Genomic DNA, 17,453 nt, shown 5'->3' on the forward strand with positions numbered 1-17,453 from the left:
TCAGATAAGGGGCTTGAGGTTGTTTACAGGGGCAGAGGTGAAGAGTGGGGAGTAGAAGCAGGCAGCAGCCTTGCCCAGCAGGTGTTGATGGTCCCTATCTTCAGGTGGGATGCATCGAAATCCTTGACGCATCATCATTTGAAGCCATACTTTTTTCCCCCTTGGCATCTCAGGTTTTGATACAGAAGCTGTAACAGGGATAAATTGGAGCATATCTGGGTATAGTTATTAGTTATATTAAGTAGTGGATGTTTGTTAGTTGGAGCTGTAACATTGTGAATAACTAGGAGGACTATTAGGATGGATGTGGTTAAAAGAGACAACCTCATGAAAAGCAAAAGAGCAGAGAAACAGAGAGTACTGGAAAGAGAGGGTATTGACACCTGGAAGGAAGGAAGTTATTAGCCTCCTTTAAGGTGATTTTTATAGGAGTGACAAACTGTGTTTTCCCTGGGATTCCCTCATCCCAGACCTGTGGATCTATAATTTTTTTTTTTTTAATTTGGAAATGAATGTTTTGGGCTGAACTATCAGTGTCCTGTACAATACATAGTTCAGCCAAAAATATTCTTTGGTTTTGGTTTTCAGGGACAGTAAGAGTCACCCCCAAGATTAAGAGAAAAATCCCTTCCTAATAAGGGGCTGGGGCATTCAGGAATGAAATTTGAGCGTTACAAGTGTCTTTCCCCAGGTGTAAGTTAGAGGAGTGGTGAAATGTTTTAGCTTTGGCCTTCCTTCTACCCCAACAATAGAGCAGGTTTAAGGGGCAAGGGGCCCAGAGTGAGAAGCCAGGCCAGAGTAAGTGGCTTTCATGTTCGCCAGAAACTGGACAAGTTTACCTGCCATATCATTGGTCACCCAAGTTTCCTCCCACGTGATAATGACGATCTTCTTGGGAGACTCGAGAGGTCCTGGGATCTGTCCGTCAACCACTGTCACAACTGGCATGGGGAAAATCTCTCGCTCCCTTCAGACCTAGGGGCATTTCCTTCTCCAGTGGCCCATCTTCTTAAAAAGTGGGCAAGATGCTTTGGGTAGAGGCTGGGACCTATTTCCTGGGCATTCCTTGCTCCAGTGTTCACACAGCTAAAATATGCTCCCTTTCTTGGTGGAGGTCTTCTGGGAGTGCTTTTAAGGTGATCAGGAGGTGAATTAGCTCTCGTCATGACGGCTACCAAAAGCCTGGTTGCCACAATTCCTATCTTGTGTTTTTTTCTTTTTATGACCATACCTGTGGCACATAGAAGTTCCCAGGCTAGGGGTGGAATCCTATGCCACAGACATGGCAACACTGGATCTAAGCTACATTTGTGACCTACGCCATAGCTTGCGGCACCACCAGATCTTTAACCCACTGAGCAACGCCAGGGATTGAACCTGCATCCTCATGGAGACTATGTCAGGTTCTTAACCGCCTGAGCCACAATAGGAACTTCCATCCTTCCTTCTTTAAGACATGCTATTTCTTCCTTTCCACCTCAGCCTGATCTCTATTGTTAAAAACACAGATGGCTGTGTCAATAAGAAGACTGAGCAGGGTTTGGGCCACACAGCAAGCTTTTGAAAATTTTCCCACCCAATTGGTTAATGCCGTGGGGTTGCAAATACAATGTGCCTGTCGCAAGAGTTTGGGTCCATATTTGTATACTTTCTGAGGGTGTCTACTTTCTGAGCTCCTGAAGTAGGGCTGGATTTTCATCTTGGCCGTGGGTGATCTCTTCAAGCTTACCATAGTTAACAAGTTTAATTATGCATCATTTCATTCCTTCAATGAGGCAAAGGATCATGTGATCCTTTCTAGTGATACCAGGCTCACCTGGCTCATAGTCCCAGTTGGGATCCATTAGAGTCACTGCCATCATATCCACAGGGTACTGAGGAGGTTGAACAACGTGTACTCATCAGCATATGTTTTAGCCTGTGCTCAACTATGTGTCCTTTCCTCAGTGGTCCAGTAGTGGGAGAGGACAATATTTAGGTCCTTCCAGGTAAGGTCAAAGGAGAGTCAGTCCCTGGAATTCTTTGGAGAACTGCTTAGGGTCCTCCAAGAATCTATGTGAAAGTGGCACTGGTTGAGGTTGGACAAAAAGGGTTTGGACTCTTGTAATTCCCTGAGGCCCACCTACTACTTCCTGAAGGGGGCAAAGCCCACTCTGGCTGCACTTTTGGTGCACAAGGGTAAAGAGGTTTATAGAGCAGGGGAGGGCTAAAGATGGTGAAAGAGGGTTGGGGCTTGGGTCTTCCGCCTGGGGCTCATGTTCCTCCTTTGCTGTATACCTGAAACTAACACAAGCAGTGCAAGTCAACTATACACCAATACATTTTTTTTTTGTCTTTTGTCTTTTTAGGGCTGCACCCACAGCACATGGAAGTTCCCAGACTAAGGTCCAATCAGAGCTACAGTCACTGGCCTACAACACAGCCACAGCAACGCCAGATCTGAGCCTAGTCTGCAACTTACACCACAGCTCACGGTAACACCAGATCCTTAACCCACTGAACAAGGCCAGGGATCGAACCCATATCTTCATGGATACTAGTCGGGTTCATTAACCACCAAGCCATGACACGAACTCCTCCAATAAAAATTTTAAAAAGAAAGAAAGGGAGGAATCTAAAGAAAACTTGTCCCAGTGACTCAGAATGCACCTGAAGAGTGAGTCCTTGGGGATGGAGGAGGTGTTTCCCATTGTTTCTTAGGGAAAGGGTGCTCCTGTAACAGAGAGGAGCACTAGCATTAGGAGATCCGGTGGGGGCTCCCTGAGATAGGGCTGGTTCCAGGCATCCCCATCCACCTAGTGTCCTCACCCCTAGCCACAACAGGGGTCAGCTACTCCTCCATGTGGCGGTCCTGCTGGCCTACAATCCTGGTGCGCCCATGACGAGGAACCTTCCCGAAGGCTTCCCTGTAGACTGTGTGGCAAATGATTAATCCTTGTGCTCCTGGGTGGAAGGGACATCCTCATAATTCCAGGACCTATTTTGGTCCCAGCTTTTTTCTCTAAAAGACTGGCAGGTTTCTGAAAACTGGTACTGGCCAATAAGGGAGATGATCTGTGAAAACACCTTTTTCCTTCTCCTTTGTGGGTGGTGCCCCTGGGCCTCCCTGGGACCCTCACCCCAACCTCAACCCACACGCATTGATGAGGGAGAGGGGACCAGTCATGGGGGCGGTATGGCGGCAGCCAAGGTGGAGGTACCAAGTCTGCACTTAGAGGGGTGGAAAGCCAGATAAGCCCTGCAAAAACATTCACCGGAAGCAGGTATTTTAAACACAGGTCACCACGCCACCATGTAACTGCTGGGGGTCGCCTGACACAGGACCAGGCGGGGTGGGGATGACGTCAGACGCACGCAGACGTGGAGAGGCGGGCCAAACGCTGGGGGAAAAACGCTGCGCCGGACTGCTCTTCATGGAAGGAGTTCTTGAGGGGGTTGCAGAAGTGTCAGCCCTGGCTCCATCTCTAGGTAAGGCTGCTTTTTTTTTTTTTTTTTTTTTTCTATTTCCACACAATCAGACCTGATGAGAGTTAATTAAATGGTAGTAGGGTGAGCCTAGAGGGCAAAGTTCCTAGGGTTCGGCTCCCTGGCTACCTATGAGAAGGGTGGGAAACTTTGAGACCTGCCCTGCACCTGGGTCACATGCTAAGTGGAAAAACTAGTGGTGAGGTTGGAAAATGCCTGGGATGTTTCTTTTTTGCCACTGCCAGCAAGGTAAGGCAGGAAAGTAAGAGTGGAAAGTTTAAGAGTGAGACAGGACATAGAGAAAGAGGGAGGGAACAGAGCGAAGTCGGGCAGCGCCTCTGAAACTTAAGTGAGGCAAGATGCTGAGATCTTAAGAATTGTGGCTGTTGCTCACCCTACATGTTCCCAGAGGGTGGATTCCTGTCTAATGGCAGAGAGAATTCAGAGATGAGACAGAGAGGTCAAGAAAGCAAAGTGAGGATTTATTTAAGTGGTAGTCTCTCTCAGGAGGAGAGTGGGCAGGCTGGGGTGAGTAGCTATGCCAGGTTTCTTCAGCAGTGGTTAGGTGGAGTGTAGAAATGAAGGGGCAGAGTATTCATTGGGGAGGGAGGGAGTTGGGGATTGTATTCCCTGATTTTCATCCCAGCTCCACCTTCCTGAGGGGAGGAGGGATTTTTGTCCTTCTTCAGTCTTAATTGGAAGTGTCATGGCCTCGGTGCATGATGGGACCCTCTCAGCTGCAAGGATAATTTACTGCAATGAGGGTGTAATGAGCAAAAGGTCACATTCAGACACCAAATATTCCCACCTTTTCCCATCTTTATTTGTTTGCCTCCGAGACACTTCTCGTTCCCAAATGTGTGGTTTCCTGTCGGTCTGGAGGTCCTGCTTTTCTTTGTCTGCCCAAGGACCACTGCCCCCTACTGTAAGTTCTTGGTTTTCTGCCATCTGGCCCGTGCCCCCCTTTCTCTACCCATATCTAGCTATCTATCTGTTTTAAACATTCTGTTGCAGAGAGATAGTTCTACTCCAGTTTCCTAGGGCTTCTTCACCTGCAGAAAACATTCCTTTGATCAGAATTTGAGTTCACCTACCAGCTGGATCCACATTCTCAAATCCCTGGTACTTTGCTGTACAGCTGCCCAAGCTGGTCCCACTGCCTAGAGAAGGAAGCAAGGATACTAGAGGCAGTTCTGGCCCTCTTTGCAGCAGGGAGAGTGTGTTCTGGAATCTCACACTGGAACCCCAAAAGCATCACCCTATAGAGAAATATATCTACATACACAATAAACTAAGACAATAAAGGTTTAAAGAGAATTGGGAACTCTAAGGGTTGTTTGCTTTTTCTTTTTTCTTTTTTTTTTTAAAGGAAATATTGTTCCAAAAAATAGGTAACAGTTAACTTTGGTAATTAAGCAGTAGCTTAGATCTTGATTCTGCTCTTCTTATTCTGTATCTTCCTTCTGAGTACTTGGTTCCTACAGTTAGCTTCAGTGCCCATCTTTGATCTTCATTCTAAACTTTCCTGGGCCCTCTGTGACTTGCCCTGTCCCTTCAGTCCCAACAAATTCTCTTGGACTACGTGCTTCCATTTATAACCTCACAATCATCCCCACACACCAGGATCCAATACGCTCTGTCTCAGTCTCCCTCCACCCTCCAGGGCAGGGTGGGATACATACTGCCCATCACTGATGACCCTTCTGGATGCAAGAAGACATCACCTCATACAACAAGGAGAAGATGTGGTTTTGGACTTAGAACCTATAGCCACAGAAAAGTGAGGAGTCAGAGGAACAGCCAGCATGTCTCTCTATAGGGCTGAACAAGAGCATTTCTGGAAGTTGCCCCAGACACTGCATTTGCCTTCCCACCTCACTCTGTGTATCCACCCATTCTCTGTGCTATCAAGGACTCCCCAAGTCACTAAATTTACCCTGAAGACCCTGCTGAGAGGTTTTTCAAGCTAAAAAGAAAAACTCCAACTTCATTTCCTGGGATCTGTTTCAAGATAGTTCTCTGCTGTGTACAAGAGAGCTGGAAACTGTTGATGTGGACAGAGAGCAGCCAACAGGAAAAGTATTTTTAAAAATGACAAGCCACTTGTGGAAGTTTTGGCATCATATTCTCCAGTGACTGGTAATTATTTAAAAAGAAAATACTAGAAATAGTATTCACCAAAATAGTACTAACCAAAAGCCTGGCAACAAATTCTTGATCATTATCCATGAAGGGGGTCATCAGTCCCTGGATAATGAAATCTAATACTTTTGTTAGAATGAGGATTTTCTTTAAAAGTGCAAATAATACTTTAGAATGATACTAGCCTTACAATGAAGCTCTTCTTAGAGAAAAACACATGAATGTGTTGTTATGGGAGGAGAACTTTGACCTGGGAAGAGTATTTAGGCATTTGCCCAGACAAGCTGTTGATTTCCACATAAAAATTGGCAAAAGAGAGAGAGCCATCTGGGATAAAATGTTATCCACATTGTTGGTGTCTCACTGTTAGAAGTGTATTTTAGATTCTTACCACAAAAAAAATACGATATTATGCAGCTAATCGAGGCTGTTTCTCAATAAATCACAGATGTATAAGGAATTAAGGATGGGTGTATTAGTTTTACCTATTTCAAAAATCTAAAACATTATTTTTTAAATGAACATTTGGTGCAACTATCTACATACCTGCTTTCAGAGTTTTCTATAAAATTCATCCTCTATTCCTAGATCGTATGATGCCTTATGCAATGGAGACCATCAGAAAACGTAAGAAGGCATCAAGAGATCTGGTTTCCAGTCATCAGTCTACCTACCATTTACTTACTATGGGATATCATGCAAGACATTTAATATTCGCCACTATATAAGTTAAAATAATACTAGCTGTGTAACAAATACCAAAATTTTATAAAAGGCTGTTTCTTGCTCCTAGGACAGTTCAACACAAATATTCCTGGCCAACAGGTAGCTATCCTTCCCATGATGATTCAGGGATCCAGGGTCCTGTTTAAAAACCTCCCTTATTCATAAGGGCATCAAAGTCCTTTGCTTCATGCTACTGGAAAGGGGACCAGAATATGGAAAAGTCCTACCTCCTTTGTAATATTATGGCCTACAAGTGACACATCTCACCTCCCTCTCAATAAAAAGGCAAGAACTAGTCATAAGCCCATGCCTAACTGCAGGGTCAGGAGCTGAGTACTGAGAAATACTATCCAGCCAGGGAGAGCCTGAGTTTTGGGTGCATAGCTATAAACATTTCTGCCAACCTAAATCTCCACTTACTTATCTGTGCAATGATGGTAATAATAAATGACCTTCCACCTTGTAGGAACATTGTAGAGAAAACAGTAACGAATGTTAACAGGCTTTGAGAAGAGGTCGAGAGAATCATAGCCCCATAAGATATTTTCCCTGCTATCTCCCAGTTTATTTGTGCTTTCTAGTATTTCAGGATTTGCAGTTGTCTTCAACTGACAGAGTTGTAAGAGCAAACATCTCTATGTCTCTGTGTCCACCATCCTCTAGCAGCTTTTGCCCAATTCTTACCCCTGAACCCATGAAACAGTCTATTTTCTTGGCTTCCACATCATGGCATTCTCCTGGCCTTCCCATTTTCTCACTGTCCCCTCTCAGTCCACTTTGCTGAGTTCTTAACCTCTACCCAAAATGTTTTTTTTTTTTTTTTTATTGCAACACCTCAAGACTCAGTTCTAAACCTTATCTTTCACCACACTCACTCTATAGATAATTATATCCTTTCCTATGGCTGTATGCTGAGGATCCTGAAATTGTATCTTGAGTCCAAGCTGCTCTTCTGAGCTTCAGACTCCCACATACCACAGCCTTCTTGACAGTTCCATCTGAAAATTCCATAGATAGATTAAACTTCACATGGTCAAAACACAACTCCTGATTTTTCGTCCCTAAACCTGTTACTTTGCTAATCTTCCTTTATATAACTTCCCATCTTAGCAAATGGCATCAGTTGCTCAAATTCAAAATCTTAGAATCATTTTTACTCCCTCCTTTTCTTCATTTCCTATTGACTTTACCATGGCCTCCCCTCAAAAAAGTCTTTTCTCTGACCATTTCTATCTACTGCTGTCTCCCTAATACCAACAGCTAACTACGTCACCCAGGTTGCTATAGACATTTCTTAACTAGGTTAGCTAAATCCACACTTGCTCCTTAAAACCCTTTCTCCCAAGAGCAGTAAGTCATCTATTTAAGATTTTAATATATATATTTTTTTACTTTTTAGGGCCACACCCATGGCATATGGAAGTTTCCAGGCCAGGGATCAAATTGGAGCTGTAGCTGCCGGCTTACACCACAGTCATAGCAACTCAGGATCTGAGCCTCATCTGTGACCTATACCACAGCTCACAGCAACACAGGATCCCTGACCCACTGAGCCAGGTCAGCAATAGAATCCACATTCTCATGGATACTAGTCAGATTCGTTTCTGCTGCACCACAATGGGAACTCCCAAGATGTACTATGTTTTCAAATCTCTGAGGCCCTCACTTTTTAAATATACTTGGTCTATGACAGTGATACATTGATTGTAAGTGCATTTTGATTTCTGAGATGTTAAAACTTGAAGAAAATAGTAATGGCAACTGGCCGATTTTTGAATCTATCCAATTACCCTCCAGCATCTGAAAAAAACAAAACAAACAGAGAGCAAATAAAATTATACATAATTCACTGCTTTTTAATGCTTTGAGACAGAGACTACCATGATACTCAAGTTATATGATAAAGTGGGGAATAAATCAAATTCCAGCTGAACTATGGCTGTGTACCCACCACTGTAAGCCTGTTGGTGCAGGGGATGGAGTAACAGACTCATGAAAATACTGAAAGGATGCAGAAGACTTACAGTATAGGCACAATCATCCCCAGGAGGAGAAAAATTTAACAGTAAACACTGACCACAGGTTAGAACTTGGTAATTAATAGCACCTGCTTTAGATGTGGGCTTGTGTGTGGTGGGGTAAAAGCAGAAGTCTCTGAGAAGTGCTCAGAGGAAAGAGGTGTAATCCTTGGAAATATAGCAGTGAATGTAAAGAAGGAAGAAAGAAAGGAAAATTAAATGCTTTATATTAAATCAAATAAAATGGCTAAGGAAACAATGAAAATATAAAACCCAGCCACCCCTTGCCTTCCTGACACCATAACAACACTATAAGAGCAATACAGAAAAGAACAGAACCATCAGAGCAGAGAATTACCAGTCTAGGAGCACTGACCACAAAATGCATAGAAATGGAAATAGCAGACCACATCCGTGCAAAATTATTAAAACTTCAGAAAATGTGAATTAAGGCATTTCAGTTGATAAAAATTCTCCCCCCCAAAATCAACCACAACATCAAAGAAATTTTTAACAACACTCCAAACTAAATTAAATATTTTCCCATAAATATTTGTGCTGTAAAAAAAAAAAAAAAAAAAAAAAAAAAACCTCGAATCAGAAATAACAAAAACTAAGAGTAGAAATGGAAGGAGTGAGGAAGAAGTGAGATAAAAGGTGATTGAACTCAGGAAAGAAATAGAAGAAAAAAATACAAAAAAATAATGAGCTCCTGTTGTGGCTCAGCTTGTTTAAGAACCCAGCATAGTGTCTGTGGGGATGCAGGTTCAATCCCTGGCCTCACTTGCTGTGTTAAGGATCCATTGTTGCTGCAAGCTGCAACATAGGTCTGCAACTGCAGCTCTGATTTGAGCCCTAACCTGGGAACTTCCACATGCTGCAAGTGCAGCCTTAAAAAGGAAAAAACAAAAATTAAATCAGAAATAAAGACTAAATCACAAGGTACTCAAGAGAAGATTCAAATAAAAATTTAAGAAAACCAAATGAGAATTCAAAAGTAGATTCAAATGAAAATTTAAGAAAAGGAAAAAAACTAAGAAAAACTGATATGAAGTAAAAATGAAATCTAAAAGAATAAAACACAGAGAGATTCACACTAACTTATCTTCATTAAAAGAAAACTACAAAGAGGAACTTTTGAAAGCAGAGGAAAAAATGATTTGTCACATGCAAGGGACCACAATAAGATTAGCAGCTGACTTCTCAGATCAGAAAAGATGGAGACGTTCCCGTCGTGGCTCAGTGGAAATGAACCTGACTAGTATCCATGAGAACACAGGTTTGATCCCTGGCTTCGCTCAGTGGGTTAAGGATCTGGCGTTGCCATGAGCTTCTGTGTAGGTCACAGACACGGCTTGGATCTAGCATTGCTGTGGCTGTGGCATAAGCCAGTGGCTACAGCTATGATTTGACCCCTAGCCTGGGAACTTCCATATGCTGTGGGTATGGCCCTAAAAAGACAAAAAAAGAAAAGATGGAGAGCAGAAAGTGTGGGATAAAATAAGCAAAGTGCTGAAAGAAATTGTCAATCAAGGGTCTTATGGCTAGCAAAACTATCTTTCAAAAATAAAGATGAAATAAAGATATTCCCAGATAAAAACTGAGAGAATTCATTTATCTCTATAAGAGTAATAGAATGGCATCGGAATTTCAGAAACAAAGTAAGACAACAGCAAATGAGCATTTTCAAAAATCTTAAAGGAAAGAGGGTATAAATAAGTCAAAAATTGTTACATCCATTTAAGCTATCCTTCAGTAAGCAAAGCTGTAAATAAATGCCTTTTAAAATGAAAGAAGAGGTGTTCCCTTGTAGCACAGTGGATTAAGGATCAGTGTTGTCACTGAAGCTACTTGGGTCACTGCTGTGGTGCAGATGTAATCCCTGGCCCAGGAACTTCCTCATGCCACAGGCACAACCAAAAAAGAAAGAAAAAGAATCCAGGGAATTATTTTCTAATGTACTCATGTGCCCTTCCTGAGGAATCTACTTAAAACAAGGGCCTTCCAAACAGGACATGATGGTAGAAAGTTTGGAAAAGGATAATAAGATTTTGTAAGGCTGTAGAGAAATAGTCATTCATGCATTTCTGGAGGGAATGAGAAGTTAGTATATCCTGCACAGAGTGAATTTTTTCAGTATCTAATAAAACTGCGTACACATTTAACCATTTATCCAGCACTTTCACATCTAGGAACTGAATCTAAAGACAGCACTTCTGTGATAGGAAAATGTATGTACAGAAGAAGTTATTTATTGAGGCATTATTTTTAATTGCAAAATATCAGAAGTTATCTAAATGTGTCCTATGTAGGACATAGGAGATTGAAAAACTATAGTGTATATACTTAATGGAGTATTATGAAGATATAATGAAGAATGAGGATATTTTTGAATTGGTATGGAGAATTTCCAAAAGATTTGTTAATTGGGAAAAGTACAAAACAACACATGTAGTGTGTACCTTTCATATAAGGTAAATTAAAAAGCAGTGAAGGGGTTGAGAGCAGAATGAAGAGTAACACTTGTCTACCTATAATTTTTATTTCAGAAAAATGTTAGCATTCTACAAATGCAAAAATAAAATCAACACAGTTGGGAAAGAGGAAAAACTGAAACTGAAAGCAAACTAAAGCAAAAGAACTCAACTGTAGTTCTGATGAATAGCAAAACTACACGAGAAAAAGAGAACCAAGTCATTGGTGAAGATAATATCTTATTATATTCCCTTAGTCTTAGGCATAGAAAGAGAGGAGAAGGATAACAGCAAAAAGATTTTGAGCTCTTTTTTAATATATTTGGGCTTGTTTAGTGATAGAAGCAATTCTGAACCTACCTCAGATGTATTACAGGATTGAGCTGATGAGTAGATATATTGATGCTGTTGAAAACCAAATTCCATCTGGAGAAGGATCATTCCTCATGGATGCAACAAGCTTGTGGTGTGGGGTGGATTACAGTTGAAGCTATAAGTGTCAACTCATGATTTCTAAAATATCATAGAAAACAAAGGTACATATACATGCATGTATTTCCTGGCTTTGTCTCCTGAGCTATCCTAATAGCAGTGAGTCTAACATCCAGATATTGGTCTCTAAAACCATTCCCCACTTTAAAACAAACAAACAAAAAAAACCACACCAGAGGTCATCAGAGAAATCACTGTTAACCTAAGTCTAGGTCAAAGAGGATACAGGGAACATGAAACATCTTAAGTCAGAAAGCATTGGATCCTCTCCTACCCGCTTGCCCAATCATGGCTCTCCTCCTACAACCTTAGCACCAGTCACAATCACCTTCTGTCTTCTGTTCTGAACTCTTTCAGGTTTCAAGGCTTTTTACATTTTGGGGGCTGTTGTCTGTACTACCTCAGACCCCCTTTCCTCCCAGGGTAACTCCCCCCCACCCACTATAGGCCTACTGGGTTCAGAGGGTTGGTGCTGCCCACACCCTGAGCTTCAGGTGGACTGTGAGCTGCTGCGGGGCCACCTGAGAATGACACCAGTACAGGGGAAGCAGGGGTGCCAGGCGGAAGCAGGACCAATCCTGACCGCATCATTGGGGCTTTGATCCAGCCAAGCCTGAAATGAAATCAACCCCTGGACTTTCTGCTCACGTATCGAAAACTCCCTCCTGTTTTTCTTGTTTTAAGTTGGAGATCACGGTTGTGCTATTCCCCTTGCCTAGAGTAATGCCCTGTCCCTCCCTCTCCATAAGACTGGCTCCTTTCCACTTCAGATTTCAGTTTAAATGTCATCTTCTCTGAGACACCTTTCCTGAACATCCTACTTAAAGAGGACTCCCATTTAGGTCTGAATGTGATTTCCATTTCTTGGCCCTCTGTTTTCTTGCCTTATCATGCCTAACACAACTTGCACCATTTCATTTATTTGTATGTGTACTTATTTTTAAGTGATTTTCCCCCATTTGAGTAAAGGCAGAGGGTAAGGTGGTCTCAGGCTCCATTGCACCCATAGGGCCTGGGATGTCGTCTGATCATAGTAGCATACCCATGTATATTTATTATATACGTGAATACCTCGTTTTCCTAGTTATACTAAACCTTTGAATACTGAATAATCTATACAATTGCATGATTTTTTTTTTTTTTTTTTTTTTGCTCTCAGCTAGAATGCCAATTAAGTCAGCAAAGGAGACAGGCAGTACTGAACTGACAATAATACACCCCAAGAAGTTATGCCTCTTTTCAGCATCTACTATGGGAATCCAATGGAGCCAAGCAGACTTTGGGGGAAGAAAGTTTTCCAGGCAAGTGGATTAGAGTGCTGTAAATATTTATTGAATGAATAAGTCGCTGAAGCTAAACAAATTCCAGAAAGGAAGAGACAAAGACCGAGAAAGAAACAGACATCTAAAAGTCTCACTCACTGGGGCAGATGAATAGAACTAATCAGCAACCATGCCATAAGCTGTAATGTCAGGTCTGCTTCTGACACTTGAAGTTTCCAGGTCCTGTGAGTAAACTTTCAATAATGTATGAAAACGTTACTTAGTCCACTTTTCCTCTTCCTCCCACTCTCCTGATGAGGCTGCCACAGAGCTGGGTCAGTGGGAGAAGGACAGTCATGCTGGGACTAGGCATTCTAAGTCAGGATATAAAGTGTAAGTTCCTGGTGTCTTGGTTAAGTCATGTAATCTAACAGGAGTCTGTTTCCTCTCACCTATAAAGTAAGAATAAGAACACCCACTCGATATACCTCACAAATTGTTTCTACACATTGAGTAATATACTAATAAAAGTACTTTAAGTTGTATAAATATTATCAAAATTCAGTTACTAAATATAATCTATTTATGATTATTGATACAAATCTGTACTCAGAGCCTTTTAGAGTCCCCTCATTACTTCGTTTACCACAAAACTGAAATCTCTATAGTGATATTGTTCTTTATCAACACCTAAAAGCTGTTGGAAAAAAATTAACGATCCAAACACTTGTGATGAAAGCACTTCCAGAAAAGTATTGCAGATATTCACTAAGCCTAAAGAGAAATCCAGACTCTTTGGCTTTCTTTCTTTTTTCTTTTTCTTTTTTTTTTTTTTTAAATATTTGCCTCAAAACATATAGCCTCCTTAAAATGTTGTCACACAGAGAATCATTTTTAAGAAAATGGATATATGGGAAATGTGGACAGTGCAGCTCATAGTCCCCTTTGTAAAGTAGGGAGATTAGGTGGTTTATGTAAAGTCCCCATTCCCCAACCTTAGGCCACAACCTAAATTGGAGTTGTGGGCTGTAAAGGATTCCCAGGAAAAGACGTGCTCTTTGGCCTTCTGTCCAATCAGAGTAGACCAAGGAGGAAGAGAGTTTTGGGTGGAAAAACTAGTCTAATTGTCCCGAAGCCACAAAAACAATGAAAAAAACCTCACGAGGGGGACCACATTCCCACTCATGAGGAAACCGTGCACTGCTCAGGTTAAGTCCTGAGCTTTAGGGTTACTTAATAACTGTGTGACAGGGTGGCATGAGTAATTAACTTAACCTCTCTGTGACTTGCTTTCCTCTTCTGTAAGATGGAGATAATGGAATTTCTCTTTTAGACCTTAGGGTCAAAAAGTTTTTATGCTGCTCAAGTTAGCACTATAGTAAGGACTGTTCAAGAGTTGTTTCCTGAGATAATCCTTTTGCCCAAAAGTCTGCCTACATATCAGTGACTCTGAATTTAACCTGCTGCAATAAAATTATGTTAAAGGTCCAATGGAGTCATTTATCAGAAGCCTTTAACTTTCAAAGAAAACCTTCAGTTGCATTATTTGTTTCTTTTTGTTAGTAATAATAATATTAATCCTAGTGAAGTACTAATGAGTATTTTTGTTTGGGGCCCTAGGCTTTAAGTTTCTACTGGCTTGCCTTTAAGTTACTTAAGAGATCCAACATCTTATTATGAAAAATTATTTCCTTAGACCCTTGCTAAGAGCCCTAGACCATTTTTTTAATCCATGTCCTAAGGGTCTGAAGTAGCACTTTCTAGGCACAGAGGAGAATCCTTTTGAAAATAAATATTTCTAAATGTTCTTGTGTCACTCCTTCTTGGATCACATCTGTGTATCCAGGTCAAAGAAGACATCTAACTAAAAGTTGCATTGAAGATGAAGCCTAGAATTATTTTAATTAAGCTCATAGTTATCCTAATGCTGTAAAATTTTTTTGTTTTAACTGTACAAATTTTTCTCTAGGTTCTTATTTAGCTCTTCTCTCTTGATCATAAGAAACAAAAGCCTCATATAATTTCATTCATTTATTCACTCATTTGTTCATTAATTTATTCAACCATTCACCATACATCTATTGATATTACAGACAATTAATATAAAATTGAACAAGAAACAGCCTTTGTGAAGTATATGATGATTTAGATACATCAACAAATCATTTTAATGTTATCAGATGTGTGAATCTCTTTAATAAAGATATGTACCGAGAGGTAAGGAAGCTCCGAAAAAGGAGTGATGGGTTTTTTTTTTTTCTGTAGGAGTTGGGAGAGATTTCACAAAGTGGTGAAATGGGAGGGATATTCACAACGATTGGAAGATAGGTAGAAAATAGGCCCAAAATCATTCATTATAAATTATCTAACTAAATGAATTAATATATAAAAAGGATTTACACCACTGCTTGGTACACAGTGAGTACCAGAGAGATTAGCTATTAGTGATGTCATCACCATCAACATCATCTGGACAATAGGAGTCATCAGGGTGCTGATCAGCTCCCAGTCTCTCTTAGGTGTGATTGCCTTTGCTCACATCACTGTCACCTTCAACAGGTTCAAGTTCCAAAGGTCCTATTTAATAAAATCCAGCAGCACCAAGGTAAAGCATGAATAGGTACCACCTAGCCTCCTCCAGTCTAGCACACTTTCCTTATCTAGCTAAAAGTATTGCGCCCTAAGTACAGACTGTGTAATAAGAGAAGGGGATAGATAGAAGAAGATTAAAGTTAAAACTCTGTATTTAATTTGTAAATGAAGGAATTGGAGAATAGAGGGGAAATTTAACAGGACTCGAGTTTCTTAGAACAAAGTGTGCTTAAGTTTTGTCTCAAGATATTGAATGGCACTAGCAATGGAATGTCGAATGTTGGCTATTGATTAGTCAATGTAGGAAAAGCTCTGCTGCAAACCAATACATATGGATCTCTCAGTGGGTTAACACACAGCAATTCCACCACAAGTCTCAAGGCTCTTTGTGGCAGCTCCCTTCAAAGTGGTGATTTGGTGACCCAGTCTAATTCCCCCTTGTAGCTCTGTCATCTGGAGCACATGGCTTCCAGGTCACCATGATAGGGAAGAGAGAACTGGAGAGTCACACATCTGTTAATTAATGCTTGGACCTAGAAATGATCTACATCAATTCTGCTTCTACTCACAACTCATTGACCATAACTAGTCACATGACTTTATTTAACTATATGGATATTAGGAAATTTGTGGGAGTACATAGGTATTTGGAGAGTGGCGTTTCTGCACAATTAGCCACAATGGATCAATTATATTATAACTTTATTTTTGCAGAGGTGGAGATTGGGAAGAATGCTGTTTCTGTTTTTTCCTTTATGAATAGTTTTCCACTAGTCAGATTCACACTTTTTAGTAGACTGAAAAAAATATAGATTTTTTTTTTTATTTTGCTCCCTAAGGCTTAGTACCACTGCAGACAATATTAGGTTTTGAATGAATAAATAAATAAACAAATGGATAAACTCTTCAGATAAAGGCAGTATAGATTATCCAGCAGGATGATCCAGAATTTATTCTGGTAATTGAATTAATTTCATTATTAGAAACATAGATTCATTCCAGTATTTAAAGAACTACCTGAGGGAACAGTAATCAAATTGATTCAATTTTTCATTGTTTTCAAGCCAGCCCTAATGTCTCTACACTACATATTAAACTACCTAACCCATCACTTGCCATTTTATCTACACAAGGGCTTTCCTTTTTCTTAGTGTCTCATTAAAGTCTTCTTTTTGCCCTAGAGATTTTTTTTTAAAGAAAAAGAAATTTACCTTATTTTTCCATATATCATTACCTTGGTTTAGTGTTCTCTGCTTCTATAGAATTTTAATTTATATTAAAGGAAAATATTTGATTCAGCTGTTCTTAAGAAAAAATAACGCTTTTCTACTTTAAATACCTATTTCATCAAAATATTTCTTAAATATTTTTTGTTGTTTAATTTCTTGTTTCTGCACTGGAAAAAAATTTGAGAGCCACTGTTCTCCATGTCTTCCTTCATCTTATCTATTTTGCAAACATGGTAAGTGATTTCATTGCATGCACCTGTGCCTTTACAACCTTTAAATGGCATCTTCGTTGCCAAAGAAAAACTATCCTCTTATTTCTAACAAAGGTATATACAGCCTCATCAGCCACAATACTAAGCAAATAATGTGTTCAAATATGTCCAAGTTCTAATTATCCAAACTCTCCAGAAATGATACCCAACCAGAGATTCTGAAAAATCATGATTGATGTAAATGAAGTCCATTCAGCATTCTTATCCATAATTCATGAAACCATATGCCCAGATGGGTCACCATAATCTCCATAAAAACAATAAGTGATTTAATGGAAATAGACATTGATTTTAAAATTCTGTCAAAGCATGTCTCTTAGAAATGTAATCAATAAATGCTATTGATAAATAATTCCCTTCAGTAAAGTCAGTATTCTACAATTAATTCAGATCTCGAATTCCTCTTCCCAACAGTAATAGTGAAATCTTGTTAACTTAGAATGCTGAAGTGTTCTCCATAGCTAGGGTTGTCTAGACCAGCAGTCATCACATATGCTATCAGAATAGACCAGTATACAATGACTAAGCACAAGGCATGCCATGGTGTGTTTACTAAAAACAATAAAGTATCAACATTTTAAGTTATTTCCTTTTTTAAAATGTGACATAGCATGAATTCAAGCATGTCCTCATGTCTTTCTAATTCATTTACTTTGAATATATGAGAACTGTATATAAGCACAATTTATTGTGAATAGCAGTTAGCAGTTTACCTCAATGCCAGTAAATTTTAATAGTTGTACCAATTATACACTATGGTGTGTGGAAAAAATACCAAGAA

General features: G+C 40.2%; 1 long non-coding RNA gene across 1 annotated transcript; it reads left to right on the forward strand.

Annotated features, from left to right (window-relative positions):
- Positions 1-1,851: 1,851 nt before the first annotated feature.
- On the forward strand, positions 1,852-17,024 carry LOC110261194 (uncharacterized). The gene is made up of 3 exons (XR_014807849.1): positions 1,852-1,988; positions 3,279-3,468; positions 12,477-17,024. It is a non-coding gene; the product is annotated as an uncharacterized LOC110261194 (long non-coding RNA).
- Positions 17,025-17,453: the final 429 nt, after the last annotated feature.

The sequence above is a fragment of the Sus scrofa genome, chromosome 6 (genome assembly GCF_054392235.1).
Source record: "Sus scrofa isolate SSC_HxYL_T2T_F1_AM1 chromosome 6, Sscrofa_HxYL_maternal_Yorkshire_Landrace_v2.0, whole genome shotgun sequence".
Classification (NCBI taxonomy): Eukaryota; Metazoa; Chordata; class Mammalia; order Artiodactyla; family Suidae; genus Sus; species Sus scrofa.